Below are 24,561 nucleotides of genomic sequence, written 5' to 3'. Positions count from 1 at the left end.
TCCAGAGGAGCTTATGAAATCTTCTTTGCCATGGTAAAGAGCGACGGATTAAAGCTACAAAGGCTGCTGTAAGAAGAACTTGGATTTTATCTTTGTTTGAGAATACTTGTATTATTTGTTGAGCTTTTCATGAAGCTTTTTGAAGTTTGTTTGTTTCTTTACCCCCACAGAACTACAATGTACTCGAACACACTTAAAGCTGCAAAAGCCATCAAATCAAATCAAATCAAATCAAATCAAATCAAATCAAATCAAATCAGAGATTAACACCCCAAACCCAAAACTAAGCCATGTTTTATCCCAGGGGAACAGAGTGGCTTGATTATTTCTTATTAGTTTGAAACTCTGTCATGGGAGTTTTAATCTCTGGGCATTCCTTATATGGTTCACAAACCCAAAAGGCAGAAAGGACCACCTACTCTGGCCTCCTAAAGGCAAATCAACAGCTGCTTTTATAACATAGACTTGCAATCCTGACAGAGCAAAGAAATCCAGGAAGTTTTTTTTTTTTTGACAGGCTCTCTCTTCAACTGTACCTTTAACCTCCAAATTCTCTCTTGACAGATTCTGAAATAGCTGTTCCACTATTTTATCCTGGACTGACGTCAAGCTAAACCAGCCATCAGTTCCCTGGGACATCCCTTTTATCTTTGTGAAATATCGGAAATACAGTTGGCAGCCCTCCAATTTTCTGGAATTTCCCATTTCAAAAGATTTATTATAAATTACCAGCCACTTAACAGAGCTTTTCAGCTACTTCCTTTAAAATTCCTGGATGTAAAAGTTAGTAGGATATGAGAATGTTTAATTTCAATCGCTCTTGCCTCCCAGATCCTCCTTTGTTATAAGCAGCAAACATTCTCTTCTTTCCATATTACTGAACAGGATGGACATATCCTCTTCCACAGTTTCAAATACAAAGAACACTGGGGAACACTTCTGCCTTTTCTATTTTCCCTTTTTGGATATTAAACTAATAAATGTTTTATCATGACTTGTATTTCTTCATTTAACCAGAATGGCTTCTCATTAGAGTAACTTTTTTGTTATTGATGGCAGTGTAAAATCCTAATTTTGAGAGCTGGCAGAATATTCTTCAACAATTCCCAGTGCGTTCAACGCTTTTTACTTTAAATGCAATGTTATGCCAACACAACAGATTCTAACTTTGGAAAACATCTTTTCCAATTCTGAGTACAGCGCATGCATAAATTCATAATCTTCTAGTAGATGATGTACTCTGATTGCACAAGGTCACTCTATAGAATTTGAGACCCCATGATTCATGTCATTTAAGACTGTCCACAAATAGTACTGTCTGAAAAATTGCTTCCCTTCTTGCTTCATTTTGTCATGCAACAAGTCACAAGCATGTATTTTCCAGTCCATTTCCAAGAGAACCACTCCAACTGAAAATCTTTTGGATTCCTGCTCATGTACCACTCTCTCCAGTGCCTCTCCCATAATGCTAGAAACCTGGCTAATAAAATGTCAAACAAAGTGATTCTTGTGCAATCCTAATGGTTTAGACGTACGTATACTGGATTGGAGTTACACCAGACTTACGTAAGGCTGGTTTATGTGGCTGGGTATTCACTGCTGTCACTCTCTCTCTCTCTCTATGGTTACCTACAGCCCTCGTCTGCTCATTTGTCTTCAAGGGGAATGTAATGTTGGTAGAGAAAGAGGCCACTGAAACCAGACATTCCCCACAGTCTCTGCAGACCTTAGCTTGGAAACCCACAAAATCCCAAGCCTTGTCCACCCTAAGCAGCATGGCCACCTGCTGCTAGTTCTCCCTTTCCTGCCCATTCACGAGGGGACAGACAATCTAGGACACCTTGGCTGTACCATATCTGAGGACAACACAAAAGGAATTAGTGAGGTCCTTGTCTGCACAGTGGCAATCACCACTGCCACACTACATTCAGGACCATGGCAGCTCAGGGCTGTGTTTTGGGCAGCTGTGACCTATGGAAGCTTTGCCTGGCTGAAATGTGCACCCATACCTACAGTGTGGACAATCTTTAAGAGAGATTTTTTTTTTTTTCAGAGAAGAAAAAAGTCTGTATGATTTTTCTGATGTGAATTGAGAAGCTATATTCTCCACAGATCTTGGAGACATGCAATTAAAGACTGTCAAATTTGCATGCACGCAGGATTCAATTGAAGGCTGAGCAGGCGATGTTATAACATTTCTCACTTGACTTGACAACCTTATATTCTTTTAACAGCTTTTGTGCATAATTTCCTTGCTTTAAACAAACTGAAGGTGCCATTGTGTAACCTGACCCCTGAGCTCACAAGGGTGAGGATGAGGGTAGGAGCCAGGAGATTCCTGCTTCCCAAGCAGAACTGGCTGACTATCACTGGTCTGCAAAATCCCACCTGAGCAGTCTGCAACATCACACCAAATGCAGATGGAGCAAGCAGAGCACAGGTCCCCCTGTTTTGTCAGAAACCCGACTTTTGAGGAAGAATTGAGCAGAAGCCATTAGCTGCCCTGGTCTTCCCTTAGCAAACTTTCTTGTTGGCCAGATGGATTTCCAGCAATGGCTGCTGTGTGTCCCCAGCCCACTCTCCAGCTGAGATCTCATGGTTTTGCTCCACAGCATGAGGGCACCAGAGCTTTAGAAGATCTCAGAATATCCTGAACGTTGGGAAATCAACACATAATTTTAAGCTTTATTTTCCTTTTTCTTTCCCCCTCAGCTGAAACACTTTGGTGGTGGCTTTCCAACCCCAGTCTGAGAGAACATCACAGCAAGAAAACTGTGACTCTGTGCACCTGAAGTCTGGAAAACCTACTGTGGTTCAAAATAAGCCTTCATGGAGTGAAATTTCATAGACGGAAATTACAAGACACAAGGCAGCCAGTCCTGTTTCTGCTGCACGCGTAGAGTAAGAGGCATCAGGAGGTCCGCATGCAACAGAATGTAGCTGGCACATTCCAGCCTTTACTTGTGAAAGTGCTGAGTGCCATTAATCTATGCCCTTTAATTATATTTGAGATCCCTTGCAACAAGGAGGATCAAGCCATAAAAGAGTGAGGACAAGGAGATTAAACTACAGATTAATAATTATATAGTATAAACAATCCGGGATAAAATAAAACCCTTATGCTCCACTGGAGATTGGCATGTTTATGTATAAAGCAGGAGATCTATAAAGCTCATTGATTAGTACTTCAAACGAAACTAATCTAAAAGCATTACAAATTATTAACTGAAATATGCAATACAAACAGCGTGCTAGGAAACAATCAATACTTCTCCGTGCTTGCAAACCCCTACAGCAATTTTTGTGCTAAAAAGGGGACCAGCCTACATGGCAAACTCTACTGCTTGCCAGGGAGTTTGTCTCATGTAAAAGAGAACAGTCCGCAGTGTAAAAACAAGCATGCTTTTTTCTTACTTCTTCCCCCTCAACTTCTGCCTATCCTAAATGTACCTAACCTATATTGCAGGCTGCAATAAAAAAATAAATTAATTAGAAAATCACAAGTCTTTCTAACTAAATCAATGAACTTTGTTTCTTGGACTGTAATAAGAATGCAAACATTGTTATGCAGGACCCAATCCAATCTTTTTAGACAAACTTGACCACATAGAGCTATAGCTTCAGGAAAAGAAGAGACAATTTTGAGCTATCAGATTAAATGAGGATTTTGCTATTACGATGATTGGAGTCTTGTAGGCTCAGTTAATTCATATTTATCAGAGGTCAAGATCAGGTAAGTCCATCCACAGATTCATGCCATTACCTCAAGAATTTAAAGTGCGGGTAAGACACAGTTGGGTTATATGCCCAAGGGAATGTTAAAATGCTTTAAATAAATACCTGTTGCTTGATGAAATACAGGACAGTCACCACTGGACTATGAATGTCATGATGCTACTCCATCACAGCATACTCTTCTCACATACAGTGTCTTAAAAGCAGACACATACAGGCATGTGCCTACAGTTATATATATATGTGTGTGTGTGTATATATAACCGTACATATATGTGTACATCTATATATCCACACATATATACATATAGTTACATACATGCACACACATATGCAAAATGTTTAATTACTATCTCTTAAAAATATGCATTATTATCTTAGTGCGTTTCATGTCACCTGGCACAAGCTTTTCAAACATTAAAAAATGACATGTCTCTTATTTAAGAGTCCTATCAACAGAGCAAACCACCCTTCTATGAAGGAAGAAATGCTCCTTTTACTCTACAAGTTAGGTGTCTCTGTATTGTTTGTAGCCATTATTCCACATATTTCTCACTTGAAGTAAAGATGCACACATGCATTCATCTCTGCTACATATGGCAAGAATTTTTCCAGAAAGAGCACAAGAAAGAGGTGAAATGAAAATCCTGAAAAATACATTTATGCAAATGTTTTTAGTAATAAGAGAAGAGGGACATGAAAAAAAACCTCTGAAATGGGAAAATCCAAAGGTAATGGTGAAAAGTTGAAAGGATGGGGATGAGCCTGGAGCAACATCCACAAGGACACTAAGAATCATGTTATTATAGATGTGTGAAAGGGTTCAAGAAAAAAGGAGGGACAGGGCCAGGGTTACCTTGGAGACAGAGACTGCTGAAGAGGCTAGGGGCTCATGGATCAAGAGCTGCTCAGAAGGAAAGGCAGAGGAGGGACGGCTGGAGAAGTTTCCAGGGAGAAAGGTCTGTAGTAAGGAGGCAGGGGCCCAATCCTAGCTCCATTGCTTCCAGGGAGGCAGAGGGGCTGGATTAAGAACAGGGAAATGAATTGTGAGAAAGAGTGGCTATTGTCCAGTGTTTCAAGAAACTGAAGAAGCTGAAGATAAAGCATTGCGTACTAGAGTGAGTATGTGAGGCTGTTGGGAGGGAGCAGAAAAGAGGGCACAGGCAGCAGAGAGAGAGATGTTTCACTGCCCAGAACAGAGAGGAGAACGACTGCCAAGGAGCCTGAAAGAGCAGTGGGAATGAAGGCAACGCCGAGAAAGAAGATTCGCAGAAATTGTCTGCTCTCCCTCTGGGAGGTGGGATGATGCTGGGAGGTGAGGAGAGAGAAAAGTCACAGGCACTCAGAGAAGCAAACAGGGAGAAGTGTCAGAGTGAAGAAGAGATGAGAAGGGAGAGGTAATCACTGGTGAGAGGCTGGAGAGTGGGTGAGGACATGGTGCCAAGAGATGATAATCCAGCTGATTAGAGAATTAGGCACAAGAGATGTCAAGCAAAAAGGCAGAGAACAGAGGAGGCTATGAATGTGGCAAGAAGACCCTGAGTTTAAAATAAAACTGTCAAGCAGTCCAAATACACCAGTCATGCACTTCCCCTCTGCCTGCCCCCTTTCTCCACTGCACCATCAGGGATCAACTACCTTATTACTGCAGGGAACAAACAAAAATACAACTGCCCTCAGGCTGATCCTGAAGGAACAACAGAATAGGAATGAGGAGAAATAAAAGCAGGCTGACAGTAGCTGCCCGTGGATAAAAAGGAGACCTTTAGCACAGCTGTGTGGCTGTATTTGATTTACGAGGGCTTCTTCATGCAAAACGAGGCAAAGCAGTGTAAATGGCTTTCTAAAGAACAGCAATTCCTGCACATTAGAAAGAAAGGAAACGCGGATGTCCTGGGCTAGACCGGGATGGCCCGGGAGCTGCGGCACTCAGCACAAGGGCACTGGCACCTAGCTGTGCCCACGCAGGAACAGCTACGCCCCGCGGTGCCAGGACTCAGCTACCGAGCCCCCAGCACTTCCTTAGGCGGCTCTCACTATTCTGATTTGAGTGTGACGTCCCCTTGTAAGGAAAAGGCTTGGCTCCTCAGGAAAAGGACTACCAAGCACTGTCAAAATACCGCTCTTACTGACAAAGATGTCCACTTCCAATTTAAGGAACAAAACACAGTAGTCTGGAGTGCACACTACACCTTTTTGTAAATGTTCTTTTGTAGTAGCAAGTAATTAATCTTGTGTTAGAGCCCAAAAACTGCCTAGAGTTTCTGAACTTGCAAACAGCTGGAAAATGCCTATTTAGGCTAGTGTGCACATCTTTGAGTAATTCCTATTTGCTAATTACCCTTCCAGAAGCTGCCAACAGCTATTCTAACATTTTGCTAACCAGGGAGGGATATCACATCGCATAATCATGTGAATTAACAATAGAATGGTGGTGAAGAAATGGGATAAAAATCAGGTAGTTGAGAAAGAAATTAAAGCTAATTGATTTGCATTAAAAAAAAAAAACCCTGCAGTATGTAAACAGCATTTCAGAAACAAAGGACATGGCTGGGAAACAAGTAAACAAAAGTGAAACCAGCATTTGCAGGAGTTGTCAGAGTAGATTCCTTCTCTTGGTGACAGATGAGATGAGACTTAAGCCCAAGACCCCTTGCAAATGAGACTTACTAGTACTCCAGAAACCCACTGCAACCAAAGCAATATTCCCCTCTGCAGCACAACAGATGTGATTCAAACTGGCAAGCCATGGCACATAAAAGCACAATGCCCTCCCCTGCTCAGCACAGTTTTTTGCAATATTCATTGCAGTGGCCCAGAGGGAATTCCAGCTCACGGTGTGCAGAAAGCTCACTGATGCTCCTGCACAGCACAGCAGACCCCTCATGGCTGAAGGGGCACCAAAGGGCAACAAGCTGTGCTGCTGGAGGAACCACCTCGAGATGGAGCTGTCGAGGAGCCGACGGGGCTCCCTTGGGCCTGTGTAGGAGGTGGGGGGAGGCAGAGGAGGAAAATCAAAGAGGTACCTTTAGATATGTGTGTGCACATTTAACTGCAGCAAGCTAATGCAGGATTTACAGTAGGAATGCCTGCTCTGAAAATGGCAAAGGCAAGTTATTACCAGGATGAACATCCTTATTCAGCATCTCAAGGGAAGCTTTGGCCACTTTCAATCAAATGTCTTTTTCTTGGAATGCTGTTAAGCTGCGGTCATCAATCCTATTTAAGGAATAGGAGGAATGGCTTCATATCACTGCTTTCCCTCCTCACTTGATGTGACATAAAATACCAGCACATTAGCACAGGCGAAAGAAACGGAGCTTGGCTGATAATGGCCGCACTCATGTATTTATTAAGCAGCCCAGGGAAGGAGGCACTAGGTGCAGAAGGCGCAGCTCCTTCATGGAACGAGCTGCCTAGAGCAGCAGCTTCCTGCTACAAAGAGGTTTCCTTGAAATGCCTCCAGAATCACTCTGTAACCAGAGTGTAAAAGCAGCCACTTGCTGTGCTCTGATTGCCCACTTGAACTTTTCGAGAAGGTTGTGCGTATTTACCTCGATCTTCAGCACTGTGTTGCCAACTGGCTTGCTGTGGAAAGAACACAAAACCTGATGGTGGCACTTGCAGGACCCACACACCGCCCTGCCCCTACGCCTCAGAAGGGCATGAAGGGACATGCAGCAGCACCCTCATGTGCTGGTGGGCCACAGGCAAACCCCCTGATTTAGGAGCTTGTGCTGCCACTGCTGGGGCAATAAGAAGAAATGATTCCCCTGACACGGCTGGTCAACCAGATTGGTAAAATCTATTAAAAGACAAGGTGATTTTCCTGATCATTACAGCCTAGACAGGAGCTGGAATTTGGCTTACATTGGCTGTTCAAATGCTTCACTACTGGGCACTGCTAGAGGGTTTAGCATCACTGCCTTCATTATCTCTCCCTGGCTTCATCTTGTCGGTGCTGTGTATACATAAGGACACATGGACCACGAGACTCCCAATGAACTCTTGCAATACCAGCTGTCAGCAGCCGCCTCGGAGTCAAGAAAAACATGCTCGTGTCTATAAACATGGCAAAACTAATTATCCCAAGAAGGGTTCCCCTTCCTCTTAAAATTAGCAGTGTATACAGTCAGATAGCTTAATGTAAACACATCACTCTGAATTTCACCAGCTTCACTATCAAGCAAGGAAAAGTATGAATCCTGTAGGAAGTCTCTGCTATAACAGATACTAAATCTGACATGTGACGAGTTTTACTGTAGTGTTTCTAAAAGAGTGAAAAGGGAGAGAAAACACGTGAAGCATAAAACCAGCAGCACACCAAAGGTTACAAGAGAACTGTTAAATGAGAGTCCCTGTGAGAAATGGAGAGGATAGCTGAAGCCCCTCCTGTGACTAAGGCAGTGGACAAGCTCCAGTGAAGAGTCCAGGAGACAAAAGAGGGAGGTAGTCATTAGACAGGACATCCTGAGTTCCAGAATAGGAAGGTGCTCCAGAAAAGCTGCTCTAGGTAGTTTAAGCAATCATTTGTAAAATATAGGACATGGAAGAGACCCCAGGACAAGCCATGGTCTAAGGACTATGTAAGCCATATATCCCAAGCCAGAAGAGCTCAGAGGGTTTGAAGTAAGGATTTCAATTCTTACGGGTATTTATAAATCTTGTCTAGTTGCCCCTTTTTCCAGAGACAAAAGCAAAGCACTACATTCAGTTAAGTATGGCTGTTCCTCAGAGCAGTGAACAGGACATCTTCTGCAGTGCCCAGGGGTGCTGCACAGCACAGGGATAATGGGATGCATACACCCTTGTATTTAATGAAGGAGCCTGTAGAAAAGAGATATCTTCCAGGGACCACTGCAAGATTGGAGAGCCCTCTAGCATGAAATAGGAGGGTGGAAAGAAGGGCTGAGTGAATCATGGGCAAGAAAATAAGGGTTGTGGCACACCCCCACACTTTTCCATTTCAGGTCTGTAAAATTCAGCTACATCAAGGTGATGCTACTGGCACCACTACTCAGAGAGACAGGAGCAAGCAAGTCTGAATCAATCAGAATCTGTCTAAGAACTGCACAAAACCCAGCAGCACAACACAGCACAGAGAACTTGTAATCATTTACAAAGGAATAACAAAGACAGGTGAATCCAGAAACCTTACCCTGAGCAAAGGAATCATCAGGAAAGCCTTGCCCAGTGCTGCTCCTGGGAGAAAAGGTCAAGACAAACACAGCCAGATTTCTGAGCAGAAAATCCACTTGTCTTGCAAACCCTTTCCATGTCCTTGGGTGCAAAGGCACTGCAAGCTTCTGCAGAGGCAGCCTGCCCTGGGGCCCCACTGGAGCAGAGTGGGGGACATGACAAGTGTCACAGGCCAGTCTTTCAAGCAAAGGAGCAGCAACCACTTAACCAATGCAAAGCGACAGCCTCAAATGCTCGCGCAACAACGAAGCATCAGCAAAAGCCAAATGGAGATGAACAGAAACATGCTCTCGTATCCACAGCCATCTGTCCCTCTTCGCTCGTTGTTTTACAAATTGACCTACTGTTCCAAATCCCAGATTTTCAGAAATAGCTCTGGCTGAAGGTATTACCGGGAAAAACGATCAGTGTCAGCTAACCAGTATAACTGAGGAATTCTTTCCAGGAGCTGAGGCAGTGATGACAGAAACTGGAAAACCAAAATTGCAGAGAGGGAGAAGCACTGGCCACTCAGATACATAGGCAAGGAGCAGCAGGAGCAACATTTGACAGTTCAAATGGTGTTCTCTTCTGCCAAAAGCAGGTGAGAAGCTTAACAAAGACCTTTTCTGTTTTCTGGTGCAAATGATGCATTTCAACCACACTGCCTTGGAGTAAAGGAGACCAGAAAACCAAGGAGATTTCTAAAATCTATTACTGTACCAAATAAACAGCTAGTATTCTCCCATGAACTGAAAATCCCTTCAACTATTCCCAAACAATTACTGCATCTCCACTCTGAACAAAGATAAATTTATTCTCCAATATAATTTTTAATATCCTACGTAGGCTTGGTAATGGCAACCCTGTTAATTTAATATCCTCAGAGATCTTTACCATCTCTCCCTGTTAGGGTTTTCTGCAAAGCACCCATCCTCATAATTTTTTAGTCTTTTGAGCCCTTAATTTCCTATTAAATTGTGATGTCTGTACTGGCCTGACCAGTTTTATTATGTGCTTTCACCAGTGGCAAGTGAATAAGCCCCTCACATGGCCTTTGGGGGGGATTTCCCCCCAGCACTGCCAAAGGAGCCACGACTTGCCACGTGTCCTCCCCCACCTCAGCACTCCCTCTCCCAACGGTATGGGGAAAAATGAAAACTCGAAAACGCAACAGATGGTCTGAAATCCTCTTCCTGTGAAACCCATCACTACGGCAGCAAGCTTAGGCAATATTTCAAATATTTCTGCATGTGCCAACAGTGGTATCCATGACTAGGGATGATGAGGAGACTGCTTGTGAAACTCCCCCATAGACACTGTCTGCAACAGCCTAGTCTTCTTGTTGAAGGCTTTCTTCCCTATTCTAAATCCAATGAGAAAACTAATCTTCTCCAGATTTAAAGCTGACAGGTGGTACATGCATAATTAAAGATGACCTAACAGAGAATGCTCTCATTTCTGGCATATTATCAGACACTTAAGCAAAGCAATTATCAGTAGGCAATCTTTTCTGTCAACAGAGATTGGATGAAACATTTTGCCAGTCAGGAAGATACTGTAACGATGATACGTATGTATTTGCAGATACTCCAGCAATATAATATAGACTTAAATCTCTCCTGTCTCAGACAAATGTCTTCATCACCTATGGAGGACTGCAGTAATGTCTTCTCACATTTTCATGTTCCGCTGTGCCATTTCCACAGACTCACCAGACAAAATACATAGCATAGACTCCACCTTGCTCCTACTCATGTCAACCTTTTCCTTCAATCCATCTGCACTACAAGTCCTGCCATTCCTCTCCACCTAGGGAAGGACAATCTTACTGTCCTCTCAAGCTCCTGCAATTTTTCCACCTGCATTACCTGGCATATGTGTGATCTGTGGGCCAAGAAACCTTGTCCTTCTGCCTTTCCCCCCCCCCAAACCAAGCAAACCCCAGAAAGTGTGTTCTCCCTATTTCTTACTCTAACACAAACAAAAACTCAGCTCCTCCAACAGAATCAAACCAAGTCTCCCCCAAACATCTTCTTCTTCATCCACAGGTAGTAGTCACCTGTGGCACATCAGGGGATGGGCACTATATTGATCTTTTACTCCTTGTCATAGCTTTTGTGACATGAACACTTGCAGGGAAGAATTAGGGACCTCACACTTCTCAATGGATTGTTCCTGTTGTGAACAACCATATCTTACTCAGGACCACAAGCTGAGCATCTTCACCTTGGGAGCTGTGTTGGTGGAAGAGATGAGTGGCCTTGTTCTCCTTAGCTTATAGAGGGGGCAAACACAGTTGGGAATTTTATGTGGAATCAACCCAAAAACCTATTCTAGAACTAGGAATATCTTCCCGGCTTTTTGGTTAACAAGCAGATGGTATGGTCTCCCAAAATAGCAGTGTCACCCATGTAGTTTGAAAGAAGCAGAAACTTTTTAACCTAAACTTTTAAAATGCTTCCTTCAAGCAGTATTTTGCAATGAATCCAGAGAGTGTTCTGTGCCTTTTTTTTTTTTTTTCTCCTGAGCAGGGATTTTAAAAAAAGAATATTTTGTGGAAGAAAGACAGGGAGAACAAAAAACAATTAGGAAAAGGAAAGCCTACAAAGGTTAGTGGTTTTCTTAATTTTGGGAAAATTAGGGCTGTGAGAAGTATTATAAACTGCAATTACATACACACATGGGATTGCATTTTACCTTACGAAAGAGCTGCTCCTAGGGTATAAAATTGCTTTAATATTGCACTACGACAAACGTTTTTTTAAAAAAGGCTTATGATAATGGATTTTCAAAGCAAAAGTAAAGCTGCTTTTCCCTGAGAACAGGGCTTTAGAGAAGGGAAACTTCACAATGCCAGTGGTGTGCGTTTTGCTGCATTTCACAAGATCTCTCATAATTTAAATTCCGATGTATTTATGTCATACATGGATAAACGATCTTATTGTTCAGAACATGTCTTTATATGAACATCTCTGCTGTTAGAACTAGCATTATTTAGCTTCTTTTTTTTCTCTTTCCTTACCAAGTCAGAACAAAAATGTCTTTTATTGCAGTTTTGTGAACTTCATGCAAATGGCAGTTTTTACACATCAATCGTCAGTTTAATAACACTAATGATAAGAGGGGAATTGAAAATAATAGGCTGATTTTTTGGCAAGCAAATCAGAATTTATAGAGAAGAATCTACAATGTCAAACTTTATAGCCCTGTGTTATCAAAAGCACGAGGAGTGAGAATTAAGATTAAACCACTGACTTGTTAGCAAGCTGCACTTACTAAACCACAGCTTTCCTGCACCAAGAGTGATTATTTAGAAATCCACTGTACAAGATAAGAAGAGATAGTGATAGTCTTCTGGGACCACAGGGAGCCATTTACACAACAAAATACATTTGCCAGGGGATGCCAATCTGACTGAGCAGGATTAATATCTCTCTCAGTTAAAGCAATACTGGTTAGGCTCCCAGTCCTCCCCAAGGCATAGTTCGGTCATTCCTTCTCCTGCTCTATCCCATACTTGCAGTCACACTACTTTGTAGCATTTGAATTCCAGTTTTGCACCTATCACTCCTCTGAGTGGCCCTGGTGACTTCACAGGTGCTGGTTATAGGCATTCATACTGCAGGACCAAGCATGGGAAGAGCAAAATGGCCTCATATGAGTAGCTAGGGCTGTGAGAACTAATAGACTTTCTGTGGATTAATGGATGACTGCAGAGAACCACATTTTGAAAACACAGCTTGATCATGACCAGAGAAATAACACTAAATAGAAGAAAAAAGCATTTGCTTTCCCAACATGAAAAAATCAGATATGTCAAAATGCCAGCTTTTGACACAAAATACCACAGGAAAAGTGAGTGACAGCAGATTTTTAATCCTACTATGAATGGGTGCTCCAGCAGGCATAGTAGTTTTCCATGACAATGACAGTCTAAGGACAAACTTTACATTTCTAATGTCTGAAATCACTTTTTTATACAAACAGACAGACAGACAGACAGACAGACAGACAGAGTCCTACACCCTGGACTACTCCAACCCAGTTCTAATGCAGGAGGTATAGACAGAAATTGTACTTTGCTTCCTCCCACTCACCTCTGGCTATGATCAGGACCCATCAGTAGAGTAAATTGCTCTACTATTGAATCCCATCCCACACAGGGCAACTTCTTTTCCACACATGCCTGACTGCTTTTCCACACAGTTTGTGGTTTTGATGCTTTGGTTTCCAGCTACAGGCTGTAGGGGCTTAAACCTTTCCATGGGAGAGTTTGGACTTCTATCTTCCTAGAGTCAGCACCCTTCAGTTTGGCCAGATTTCCTGGTTAACACAACTTGAATCACCATTTCCATGTGGAGAAGCCTGTTCTAAGGACTGCTAAAACTGTGCTGCAGGTCCATCTTCCTGCCTTGTGTGTGCTTTGCCAAAGATCAAGTTTTGAAAAGGAGGAATGGAGCCTGCTCCCTTATCATTACTTATAGCATGCACTTTCGGTGATGCTTTTTATGAGTAGGCAAGTGGGAAAGTATGTTTTTGAGAAGGACAAAGACTGCTGAAGTTTTACAAGAAGCCCCAAGATAAGCAGAGCTTACTATGTACCACAGGATGAAACACAGCATCTTCGGGGAACAGATGCTTTATCATCAAGCAGCAGTTTGGGAGAACTGTGGGAGCTGGGCTGTCTCACCCATGAGCAAACTAGGAAATTACAGGAGCTTGTAGGTGTTGTCTGTGTGTGAGGTCAGAGACAGAGAAGCAGCTAAACCCGTCACTAAGGTACTGTCCCTGTGCGGGTGGATGTAGTAGGTCGTTACAGAGAATAAAACTGTGAGAAATAACTAGTCTACTCAACACCATCACTGTGGCTGGGACCAGCATTAGCAGTGGGGTTTGGTGGGCAAAAGGCAGAACAGTCTGAGGAACACGCTGTGTTACATTAGTGCATACATGCTGAAAGGGTAAGTCTCTGGATTTTTGCAGCATTGTCACCATGACATCACGCTCCTACCTGCCCACATCATGGACCTCACCACACCTCTAAAAGAGACCTTAAAGTTTGTGTCCCGTGATCTGCTGCTCCTCACCACAGTCCAGCCTCTCACTGCTACTGAGAACAGTTACAACCCATATCTCTCTACAAATTTATGCTAGAATTGCCCCACAAGCAAAATCCAGGCCAAAAAGGAAGTCCTTAGTGAAATGAAGCAATGCATTAAAAATCAATGCTTAAGCTGGGAACACATGACTAGATTTTTCTCAAGTCTGAAGAAGTCCCAATTCCTAATGAAAAAATGGGAGATGTGCATGCTCACACCTTTTGCTGCAGGCTGGTATCCACTCCAAACACCACCTCAAAAAGTACTTTTACTTCATCAGTACATTTGTAATTCAACCAAAAAAGAAATTTAAATAGCATCTGAAAAGCTTTGCATGGTAAACATCAGAAAAAAAAACTGCTTTCCAAGCCTGCAGCCAGTTGTTCTTTAATATCTTCTGCTTTGTGCTGACAGCCTTTTTTCCCTCCAATCATTCAGACACAATGCCTTCAGGTCTGTCTAAGTAATGTAATTTACTGGAGTGGAATTCCCTTGATACCTTCTGCAGCACTCAGTGACAGTATCATTTATACTCTACACTGTCATGCCATGACACTGATACATTGGCTTTCATCCCTCATTCAGCACAGAGGGTGCAATTTCACCTTCCATTGTGCCCTTCTGCAGACTGTGCGTACAAATTCCCTCCATTCATCCCTAATTACAAACCTCTGCTGAAATACTCTCATTAGATTTATATTTCTCACTCCAAAGTGTCAATCTTATTTCAGAATTCCTATTTTCTGAGAGATCCATCCATTAGCAGCAACCTCCAAAGCATTCCTTAACCGAGTGCATTAGAAGTGGAGCTGGCAGAGCAGAGACACACTTAAAATACACCATTACAGCAAATCTCCATTGCTAATGTTTTTGCATTATTTGAGCAATGCGATAAGGAGCCTGTGACTGGCCAGCCCTGCACATCCAGCAGCGATGGACAGAAGCCACCAGTCAACTTCTGTGTCCAGCTCTGCTCCCACTGTGAGGCTGCACCACATCCCAAAGCATCTGCTCCTGTCACCGTCTCACAGTACAGCATGAGGTGGCTCTTCAAAGGACTCCAAAGGATGAGAGCCACGGAAAGAGTTTATGACAACTGCAAAACCTGTTTTCTGTGGTAAAGTTAAAAAAAAAAAAAAAAAAAAGCCAAAAACAAGCTGGGGGTTTCCCAAGGTAGCAGTTCTGCTCTGCAACCCAAAAGGTTGTTAGAGCTCTTCAGCTGAAAATCACAACCACATTGTTTGTGTCACTTGCACTAATCCTCATTTAGCGGCCACATGTAGGACTGTTCCCTTCAAACTGTGTACCGAAAAGATAATGCCACAGATTCCCCAGAGCAGCTCTGTAAGTAGTTAAAAAAATCAAAAAGAGATCCTTCTACCTCTTCAAGAGAAAGGCAAACACCTTAAAAACCTCATCACCATACAAGGAAAAAAATGAAGAGCACAGCAGTGGGCACTGATAGTTGCACAATGCACCCCATGTGCCATCTCTAAAAATAGCCTGTGTGGCGATACCCCTGGAAGAGTCCAGCATGTCTCATCCTGCTGGAAGGCACAGCAGCAGCGATCGGCGCAGGAGTGCCGCTGCCACATGACGCACACGTTGCACTCTCTCCCGTCATTATCTTCAAAGCCATCAGGTTTGAACTTACCTGCAGCAGGCACAGCAGCAGAAAAAGAAGGGTGGGTGGGGAGAAAAAAAACCACCTCTACAACTGTACCGAAAAAGGGAAAATTCCACAGAAGAATATTACAGCAAATGGTTACGCCCCTTGTCAGCATCTGGGCACCTACAGGACTGAGATATGCAGGTGATTATAACAGAGGTAATTCCCTGCAGCAACCACTGTGGGGGAAACTAATAATTGCTGAAGTTTTGCCCGTTCCCATCTTAAATATCTGAAGTCTTGATTACTGCATCAGGTCTCTTGCCATTTGTACTTTGTATCAAGGCAAGAGCTGGTCCAACGAGCAGGCACAGATGTAAAAGCAGAAAGGAGCATTTCAGCAAAAAGGCAAAAGTAAGGTAGCAATGACAGGCACTGAGCTCTCCTAGGAGGAGAGGGGGGACTACACCAAGCTAATTTAAAGGGATTTCATATTGCCTAATGAAAGACTTACCTCTGACAGCATGACTAGCCCATGGAACAAGCGCGTGTACCTCTAAGTGTCCCCAGCACCCCACATCCTCTGTACCACGTGGTGTTAGTCAGAGTGAAAACCTATTGTCTTATAAAGCCCAGTTCTCAAGACCAACACCTCTGCTACCCTGCAAAGCCTGGCAAAGCTGGGAAGGTCACGAAGCGACAAGACAGCAGTGATGCTTAAGCAGAGAGCAAGTTTTTAGCTTCTACCTCGGGTCCTGTAGCTCTAGGATAGATGTTCTCTCCTCTCATCCATCACAAGAATGACATCAGACTGAGAAGCCTGACACGCACAGGCACACTCATTCTCTGGAAATGCCACAGCTACTTAATGAGTGAAGCTGGGACAGCACCAAAGCTGACACCATGAAGTTATGAATTTCCCTGCATATACTGACATCTCTCTTTAATATTTCTCTTGGCCACAAGCTGACATATCAATTAATGTGGTCAGAACACATTTAGTAGTTCAAGATACCGCAACTGGTTTAGTGGATTCCTAACCAGTGCAACTACCTGGAAAAGCATCACATAGTGTATTTCAACAGTCACCCTAAAAAAGCAAGCCAAAAAGATTTTATCTGCCAAAAGTTAACCCTGAGAATTTGTTTCTCAAGCTCAGCAGATTTATGTAGATTTCTTTTGTTTTTTTTTCCTCCTTTGCTTTTTCTTTGCCAGAAGATGAAGTTCTGGATCAACAATTCAAGGTACACCAATGAAGTTTTGAAAGTTTTGACTTTAAAGATCTTTCAGTCCTCTCCAAAGCTGCTTTTTCCAGGCAGCAGAACAATTCTGTTTCCAAAATTCTTTCATCACCACCTTTAACTTATGTACTAAGCCTAACTACTTTTTCTTTTTTTTTTCCAGAAAGTTGATGAATTAACACAGCCAGACCACACCACAAGTAAGCTCTGACTCTCCTTCCAACACAGACCGATTTACAAGCATTAAAACCTGGGACTCACCCACCAGACAGAGCTGAAGCTGCAGGCAAGCCAGTCATCAGAGCTCAGAGAACTATTATGCTTGCTCCACAAATGCTGAAGCATTTGAATCTTATTTTTAGTTGTACACAAAGGGCAATAAATGGAAAATCTTATTGTAACCACTGCTTTTTCGTGGCCACCCACACTTCCAACACCTACAGCAAAAGTATATAAATGTAAAAGCTGCAAAACTCATGGCTCATCTGAACAAGGAATGCAAACTAGCTAGTTGCTGTTACTTTTTTTCCAGTTTATATCTAGAGTGCCATTATATTCTGAAACATTGAAGACAACTTTTCACATGCTGTGCCTATCTACTGTCCAGGATTCTGCTGGATTTTCAGTACCAGTGTCCCTGGTAAAGTCCTTCTCTAAGTTAGCTGACCACTGACTTTTCAAATGATGAAGGAGAGAAGGTGCTTCCCGCTAACTCTCAGTTTCTTCCCCCACTGCCCAAACTACTGAGGTACAAGGAGTTAATGCTTCACTTACCTGAGAAATTATGCTGAATACTCTACCCAGAAACTGGCAATTTAAAAAAAAAATCCCTTTACACTCATAACAGTAGAAGAACTTCAAACAAATTGCTGTCAAGGATGATTTCATTGTGTTTAAATCCACTTTACTTGAAGTCACTTTGCAAATTACTGTTTAATTTTATACCTAAAACTCTCAGGTCTACTGCGATGCCAGTTTACTCTCCTGTTTGTCCTATGCTCGATTCTTTCCATTTTACAGAAAGTAACACAAGCATAAACCTAATTATCATCTGAAATCCCGCAGAAAACGAATTCAACTAACTGAGTAAAAAAGAAATAAAGGGAAAAAGGTCCATCTTAAGACCAGACCCAACACGAGGGTGATGCCATGTCTGGAGATGTTGAGAGTGAACAATTTTGTACCATTAATCATCTTGCTGTCGCGGAAAGTGCAGGTTATTATAGCGAGGAAAACAATCCAATACAACGCTTTTACATCTCAACTCTTTGTACATCGTAACAGGAAACATGTCCTACCAGCTAGCAATCAATACTTAACTAAATGATCGAAGGCAAAGTGCTGGCTCCAGAAAAATGTACCTTTACCTGACCTCGCTCATCTATTGCCTGCTAGACCCAAAAGCACACCACCTTCCTGCAGCTCCTGACAAGGCAAGGGCAGAGCCGGCTGCTCTCCACGCACGCCGCTGGAATCGGGTGTGCACTTTTCTGCCGAGGATTTAGGTCGCAGGACCTGTGTGCTGAATGCTGCAGAAGCGCGGGTATCTAAGTGTTATGAAAATAAATGGGTCATACACCACTGAGCTAACAACCACACCACCCCCAAGCCGGGCACTGAATGACTGTGCAGGGCTCTGCCAGAGGGAGAGGAGAGGTTGAGCCAGCAGTGAAAACAAAACTGATGTGGTGAGATGGATTTTACTTTTCACTGGTTTGGGTTACAGAGAAAGTTGGTCTTGCTGCCACCATCTCTCAGGCTTTTCTGCAAAAAACCAAAAAAACGCAATGTACAGGCTGGTAAGATGACCTGTGGAGATGGGCTGGCATCTCACCCCACCGGGAAAGGGGAAGTGCTGCTGGCCCTGGGTGGAGGGAGGGCTGTGACTCAGTCTCTTGGGCTCACACACACACACACACACACACACCCCCGTGCTGTCACCTGCCACAGTAAAAAATAAAAGTCCTCACCACAACACGGCGGCCACATGGGGAACGGCGAGTAAACAGATCAATGATGCTGCGTGCCCACGCAGCCCGTGGCACCGCTGGGGTGACGGACAAACAAACCTGCGCTCAATGGCAGCAAGGCGAGAGGTGTCAGAGTCATTGGGGTTCAGATGGCACACGACACTGCATCAAACTCTGCTGTCCTCTGCTGCTGTTAACAGCGAAACACGACAAGAGTTCCTCCCAGCCACAGCCCGCAGTCACCGCGTCTGCCTGGATGGGGATGTCTCCAACACCGGGGGCTTGGGCAGAAACCTCCAGGAAGAGACACTGGCTCACCACCCACACACGTGTGCATGTGCAGGCATCCTGCCTGAAGCCACACCAGCACTTTTCAGGACATATATTCGTCTAGATACATATTTTATTTTAAAAATCATATACTTACATATAAATATAAGTTTTATAATATATATAAATATATATTTTTATATATTTTATATATAAATATACATGTTTCATAAACATATATAAACTTTTATAAATATATATGTTTCATTTTTATATATACAGACACATCGTCCCATAGAAATAAAGTAATATTTAGTCAGCAGATGTGTTTGTATCGAAAGCTGTCCCTGGCCACCAGCCTGGCTGAGGTACGGAGGCACTGACAGTGCTGAGAAGCACCTGATCACATCGAGGGATTGACACAGAGCTGCTAGCAGTGGTCGATGGACCGGATGCCATGGGAGGTTGTGAAGGTCCCCGAGGCAGGAGACATTCCACACACTGGTGGCACGAGGTACAAAGTCCTGATACGCCAGTACCATAAAATGGGTAAGAAAGTGCCTTCGCCCCTATGAAAACAGCACAACAACAGGAAAATGTACAAGAAAAATCACGAAATGCAGACACGGCCACATCTCTCATCCAGTAAGGTAAACCTGTCAATGTCCTCAGGTATGGTCTTGGCACTTGAGAAGAGGGTTTGCTACCGATGGTTAGGAGTGTTTGGTAAGTCAATATCCAAAGTGATTCAATTTTGCCTTCAGAAATCTGCTTTTGTTCTGAATTCTGTTATCTGACCTTTAAGCACAGATTAAAAAAAAAATTACATTTTTCCAAGGCTGTGGTGGTAGGCGGGTGACAGACGTTTAACCACCAATATCTGCATATTTAAAATTTTACATTATTTACATCTGCCTAGAGATGGGCATAGGATAGATTTCAAGAAATTTTTCTAATTTTTTTTTAAATACTCTGAAGAACTCATACTTAGCAAATATAACATTTCTGGACAGAACTTTATGAATTTCGGGTTGCCTTATTTTTTTATCCTGTTTAAACCACTTATGGGCCCTTGCTGAATTCACAACATTGGATAAGCAGTACCAACCACCAGGTCCTTCTTTTTACGAGATGCAGAAGGACATTGATTGGGATGTTATTTTTGCTGCTTTTAAAGGAAAACACACAAAGCTAAAACAAAATGAGAAATGTGAGAGTATGGATACTGCTAGGAATAGTCACCTGTCTCCACTTGGATGCCAGCAGCCCTGCCCCAGCAGCTGCTCCAAGACACAGCTCTGTGCATTCTCTGTCATTCCTGACTGTTTGGGATAACAAATGGAGAGAGCCTCTTAGCAGAGAGCACAGCTTCTCCCTGACTGCTGTACTCCCACATTACAACACCCTCAGTCTAACCTACCCAGGATTAATTCACAGAGAACCTGGAGAAATGGGTTTTTCTTTACTACCTTGGCACATAACAGGGTTTTGCAATATGCTCCATCAGAACAAGCAAGGGACATTCTGCTTTGAACCTACACATCAGTAAGTACTATTTTAATAGAGATTTTATCCATCAGCATCCTAGTAGTATTATAGAAACAATATAATAAATGGAAGGGGGGAAAGGCATACTTATTTATCCCACTGCACCCTGGGAAAAGCAACAAGAATATGGTTGTTACAGCTGGGTCAACCTTGTGCAACTGCTCTTTCCAGCAGGGCTAATTAACAAGTGAAAGTCTGCTTCTTTCTATGGAAATTGCTATAACGAGGTAATTGTTGCAAGCAGAGTCTGTCATCAAAACCAGCCAGACAATGGGAAACAGAGAAATCAAATAAGCAATGGGCAGCTTGCTCTCATGTCTCCCTGTGCCGGCGTGGATCTGCACACACGACGGGTGCAACCCCAGCCAACAGCCTGTCAGGTGATGCATGGGTTTTCTAGGAGCTAGAGTACACACCATGTTTTAAAAATGATGCATAGCTCAAGCACATAACCACAGTTAAAAGAGAAAGAAGAAAGAAAAAAAAAAAAAAAGGAAAGGCACAGATTTGATAATGGCTCTTATATCCTCATACTGGTTTTCAAGTTCATTTGGTCCTCAGACACGATTTTGTTTCTTGAAAAGGAGATGTCTGATTATTTGTTGCACAGCAAAAAGCAAGAGAAAACTTCCCATGCATTTATTAGAATGAGAGAGGTTTTTTTCTTTCCCATTTTTGTCTGCTTTTTCAAGTCTCCCAGTAAGGATGATATTTTTGAAGTTAGTTCATCTAGATGTGTTTTAAATAGTGAATTTGCAAGATGCCTAATGATAAGCTTTTCAAATATCATAAGAAAAGCCTGCAAAAAACTGTGAATAAGGCTTTCAAACATCATGGGAATAGTGCTAAGTAGGACTAATGAAAAACAAGCTTTTTCCACTTGCCTAGCTGTTACAACTCATATTTTCAAGTCTTCTTCCCTAAGACAAGCACTAAAAACAAATTTCAAGCCAGATCCAAAATTTTCCTGTAGTCAGACGATTCTTGCTAAGGGGGATTTGATTAATAACTGCACCAGAGACTGCCAGACCCTTAAGGAAATGGCAACACTCTCCCTTTTTTGGAAAATGAAATCAAACTCACACCTTGTAAGGCCTCTTTGACAGTGAATTCTGTTACTACTCAGACTTTCTCCACTGCCTACGACTTCACCATTGTTTTTGCTGATACTCATCACACCAGAAAAAAAAATTCCTCTCTTTAAAAACTGAATTTCTATATACATTAAAAAACACAATCCTCCTTTTGCAGTAGACTTTTCTTTTTTTTAGTAAAACTCTTAAAGTCACATAAGCAAATAAAGTGCTTCAAATAAAGGTATATTTCTAATGTAAATGCTTAGGTTCCAAAAAACTCATATTTTTTTCAGGAATAGTATTACATACAGATCAGTTCCAAATATTAAAAATGGTATTAGTAAGCATTCAAGAAAAACTGACCAGTAAGGTGTGGTCTGCTTCACTGACCTGTTCTGACTAAACTGCATCATATGCATTTGTTCCTGCAGTGAACAAACAAGGCTGGTAACGTGCACAGTGCCACACTGTGAACCACAATTTTGTATTACCTCCTTTTGCCAAGCTGCTCTATAACAGCATCCCAAAGATAAAAACCTCTTAACCACAAAGTGATTTGGTTTTGTTTTAAAAATTGATTAAAATAAGTTGTGCTCAAGCCTTTCCCCAAACTTGCCAGCTCTGGGGTGTCCCACCCTCCACAGAGCACAGACCATCACATCCATGCCATCCTTGTAGTGGTCCAGAAGCTTCTTCTACCTCAGAAACCAGAATTGGGGTTAGAACTGCTGACAAACTGCAAAGGGTCAGACCGGTTTCTCCCCACTGATTCTATGCCAGGCTGTGCTATGGAATGTTTCAGAGGAAGACTCAGTCATTGTGAGGTCAGGGATGAAATACGTGCACAAGATCATAAGCTGCTCCCCATCTTGGGTGAAATATCAAAGCACAACAAGCACAGGGGACTACTACTCCAGCTGAGAAGTTAGGAAGGGATCTGCAGTCCCCTCAATCTGTCCCTAGTAGATCTATGCACAGCTTTCTTTACCCTCCTACAGTCAGGTGGAGCACTGATTCCACCTGGAAGGAGCTGGAGGTAGCCGTGAAGATACTTCTGATGCTTACAGAGTCTTTTGGAGCAGGAGGCTGAAGGATGAAGCAGCACCAGGGCTCCTCCAAGGGAAATACTCCAGGAACCCGAAAGGAGAAGCATATAGATTTTATCATGGGACAAATAGAAGGGTGCCTGCAGTCCTGTTGGGCAGATGATGGCCTCCAAACTCATGTGGAGCACGTGCAGCTTTGGGAGAGAACACCGAGGTAAGTGTACACACACGCAGCCCGTTGCAGAGAAAAACAAAGCGCAGTTAGAGCAATGGGGCGAACAGAGCTATTTTAAGTACTTCTCACTATGGTTTACCCTAGTAGCAGAACACTTAGAAAAGCCGTCAAAATGACAATCACTATTTAGGTTAAAAAAGCAAGTAACTACCTCAATAACAATTTATTCACCACCTAATGTTTGCAGTTGAATTACAGCTTTTACGGTGTTTTTCTAAAGTGTGATATTTACTGCCTCTACCTTGCCTTCCCAAGATTTTTTTTTTTTTTTTTCTTTAAATAGAAAGGAATTGGAATCATGACTTACATGTAACTTTTCTAGGTTCTGTGCTGGCTGAAATGTTCTCACGATGCAGGGAACAGGATCAATGGAGAAATTAAAAGGCTGCAGCAATCCATTAAGAAGTAACCCTCCAAAGTTCTGTAGGGCAGTGTTCTGGCACCTCAGTTGGAGCAACCTAAAATAAAATAAAGGCAAGAATGAAAAAGAATCAAGCACTGAATCTTTACAAACACCTCTTTCTTTTTTCCTTCTGATTCTACAAAACATGTTGGGTCATCTTTTTTTCTTTAATATAGAAGATCTTTATGCCAAACGTGACAATTACTTTATAGCCATTTCACACTTCCTCAAAGCTTTAAGTTGCAGATACCTTCCTACAAAGACCATGTTTTCCTTTCATTTGTATAGTATGAGGCCCCTGAAAAGAATTACTGAACAGACAAACTAATATTTCTGTGACTATTCTACCACATCACACCACAGGTATGTGCATTGTTATGCATACATACAAAGGAATTCTTTGCTGTGATGGTGGTGAGGCACTGGAGCAGGTTGCACAGAGAAGCTGTGGATGCTCCATCCCTAGAAGTGTTCTAGGCCAAGGCTGGATTGGGCTTTGAGCAATCTGGTCTAGTGATAGTTGTCCCTTCCCAGGGCAGATGGGTTGGAACCAGATAAGCTTTAAAGCTCAACCTAAATCACCCTGTGATTCTATGAAACTGCACATCACATCAGAAAGGAGTTATAACAAAACCAGCAAATTTATCTAGTAGGCCTTAAATAATAATTAACACTGGCTTTTGTCAAAGCTTTGCATTGATTTTATCAAGGAATTTAGGTTAGGAACACAAAATTTGTTCCTTTGTTTCTCCTTTATGCTGGTGAGCTTCAGAGAAGAAACACCATCAGTGTAATTTGGTATCCCTGGGTTGATGCGATGCGTGTTGTAACCCTGCAGCCACCCTAAAGCAAAGCTACCTGTCATGCCAGTCCATGTCAAAAGAAAATTGGAGAGAGAATGAAATGTTCATCTACCCACAGAAAATTCACTGTGCTGTCACCTCTCTGCAAGGGGCTCAGGGCTCAGTCCCTGGAGGGGAGGCACTCTGGCATGGGGAAGGCTGGTGAGAGCAGAGCTGGGGCCAAGGGGCTGGGGGGGGGGGCTGAAACCCCCAGCAGCCAAGTCCCAGCATCACCACACAGCCCAGATCCCACAGTGAGCACAATCCCAATCCCAGACTCTGGAAAAGGCTTCCCCCATCTATCAA

The 24,561-nt window shown here is 42.7% G+C and overlaps 1 protein-coding gene across 1 annotated transcript in view; it reads right to left on the bottom strand.

Moving 5' to 3' along the window:
* The window catches only part of BACH2 (BTB domain and CNC homolog 2), a 180,241-nt gene that overhangs the window by 53,739 nt on the left and 101,941 nt on the right, over positions 1 to 24,561 (bottom strand). Inside the window, exon 4 of the mRNA XM_053974383.1 lies at positions 23,318 to 23,468. The gene's annotated coding sequence lies outside the window, so the exon portion shown is untranslated. The remainder of the gene's footprint in view (positions 1 to 23,317; positions 23,469 to 24,561) is intronic.

Source organism: Vidua macroura, chromosome 3 (genome assembly GCF_024509145.1).
Source record: "Vidua macroura isolate BioBank_ID:100142 chromosome 3, ASM2450914v1, whole genome shotgun sequence".
NCBI classification, from domain to species: domain Eukaryota; kingdom Metazoa; phylum Chordata; class Aves; order Passeriformes; family Viduidae; genus Vidua; species Vidua macroura.
This window is presented reverse-complemented; position numbering and strand designations above follow the sequence as displayed.